The sequence below is a fragment of the Pteropus vampyrus genome, unplaced genomic scaffold (genome assembly GCF_000151845.1).
Source record: "Pteropus vampyrus isolate Shadow unplaced genomic scaffold, Pvam_2.0 Scaffold10764, whole genome shotgun sequence".
Classification (NCBI taxonomy): domain Eukaryota; kingdom Metazoa; phylum Chordata; class Mammalia; order Chiroptera; family Pteropodidae; genus Pteropus; species Pteropus vampyrus.
This window is the reverse complement of record NW_011899545.1, coordinates 1-2,440: the sequence shown is the minus strand read 5'-3', so window position 1 is coordinate 2,440 and position 2,440 is coordinate 1. Positions and strand designations below refer to the sequence as shown.

General features: G+C 31.9%; 1 pseudogene; it reads left to right on the top strand.

Moving 5' to 3' along the window:
• Nucleotides 1-1,227: 1,227 nt before the first annotated feature.
• Nucleotides 1,228-1,346, top strand: LOC111734973 (annotated as a pseudogene).
• The last annotated feature ends 1,094 nt before the right edge of the window (nucleotides 1,347-2,440 follow it).

Below are 2,440 nucleotides of genomic sequence, written 5' to 3'. Positions count from 1 at the left end.
ATGCAAATACATACATATATAATGAAATATATGTTATGCAGTATATGTAATGAAATAAAAATATCCTTGTATATAATGTGAATATCAAAGGGAGTATGTAAATGTCACAATAGCATGTCTTCAAAGATAGTATTATGTTATAGGGTTTTAGAAGGGTTTTCACATCACGTTGGTGGTCAGATACTCTGGGTGTCATTTCTCCCCATTCTCACTTTATAAATAAGTAAACAAAGGCTTGAGAACCTTGTGTGAATTTTCCCATTGACACATAGAAGCTGACAGAGCTGAGAAGTAAAACCAAATACTTTGCATCAACTCCAAAATTCTTCCCATTACAACACAATAATGTACGTAAAGTTCTTGGCACATAGTAAAAGCTCAGTGAATGTCAGCTTGCATTATTGGAATTGTTTAGCAGATCTTGAGAAATTCCTGTAGCTCACTGAATTATTTCATATTTACTCCTGGAAAAGAGGAAATTTTATTTGTATTAAATATAATGAGCAAAATTATTTAATCATATGCAAATTAATTAACTTAAAATATTAAATATAAATAATTTTTAGGCTGAAAGTGAATATTTGCATAGGTTTTTGATGTAGGAAAAATACATTATTTATAATGACTTTACTGGTTGTTCTTAGTCTTTATATGGTGTCATGACCTTTGAATAATAACAGGAAATTATATTTGGAAGTTAAATATGTATTTTAAATTAGCATCAAAGAGAACATAATGTATATCTTTTCAAAATATGGAAACTTTTTCTCTAATTCCTTATGCTACTTTGTCTTGATCAAAGCCACTAAACTCAAATCATCATGTTCTGAAGAATGGTCCCCTTTGGCTGATCTATCCTTGTGTGAGAGGAATTTACAGGAAAAGAACTACTAGAATGGAATAGACAGACATATTGAAGAATAGGTCAGGATTCCGCAAATCAGCATTGCAAAAATTTGTAATAAATGAGAAAAATAGAATTCTCAGAATATCACCTTAGTTGTGGGACAAAATTAACCATAGACTAAAAGCTACTCTGGGCTTGCCCTAAAACACTTAAAATGAAGCCTCAAGAGGATTCAACTATTCCAAGAACTTAACTAAGTGATGGAATAAAAGAGAACACTATTTTTAACAATACAATAAAACCTAGTAAACAACAATGTAAAGTTTAAAATGTGTAAGTTTGTCTCAGGAATGCAAGGTCAATTTAGAATTCGAAAATCAGTCTACAGCCATGCTACCCTGAACAAGCCCGATCCCATTTGATCCTGGAAGCTAAGCAGGGTCAGATCTGGTTAGTATTTGGATGGGAGACCATCTAGGAAGACCAGGTGTCGTAGGTGTAAAAATTAAAAAAATAAGGGACTGTAAGCTGACAAGGTCCTTGCAATCTGTGAGGTCAACCAAGGAAAAAACAAGTTTATGCTTATCTCAAGTACAGAAAAGATATTTGACAAAATTTAGCACACATTCAAGTTCAATTTAAACATTTATTCTATTTCTATATAATAATAATAAACTTGAAATTCAATTAAAAATATTATGTTCAATAACATAAAAAATATTCAATACTTAGGGGTAAAGTTAACTAAATGTATATAAGGCATATATTCTGAAAATTAAATAGAGTTACTAGGAGAAATTAAATAAAACCTAAGTAGAAAAAGATAACATGTTTATAGATCAGAAGAATCACCATTATTAGATTTAATGATCTGTAGATTTAATTAATTTACACAGTAGTCCCCCCTTGTTCATGGAAGATATTTTTCAACACCCCCAGGGGATGCCTAAAACTTCAGATAGTACCAGACCCTGTATATACTATGTTTTTTCCTATACATACATACATATGATAAAGTTTAATTTATAAACCAGGCACACAGTAAAAGATTAACAGCAGTAATAAAATAGAGTAATTTAATAATATAATGTAATAAAAATTATGTGAATGTAGTCTGTGTCTGTGTCTGTGTCTGTATCTGTGTCTGTGTCTGTGACTGTGTCTGTGTCTGTGTCTGTGTCTCTGTGTCTGTGTCTCTGTGTCTGTGTCTGTGTCTATGTCTGTATTTGTATCTCTTTCTCTCTCTGTCTCTGTCTCTCTCATAGCCATCTGATAACTGAGAGGGCTAAGTGACTAAGGGGCATGGAGTGTATGGAGCTTGGATACTATGGAAAAAGGGATGATTCACGTCTCATGTGGGGCAAAGCAAGATGGCTCAAAATTTTATCATGACAGTCGGAATTGCATACAATTTAATACTTATAAATTGTTTATTTCTGGGATTTTCCACTAAATATTTTGAAATTTAGTCTCATTGAAGTTTATCTTGAGTTCAATATGTTTCAGTTTTAAGATCCAGACTAATATTCCCCCTATCATTTCCAAAGACTTTTAAGGAATCTGCAATCTGAGAAAACTTTGCCATGTAGACAT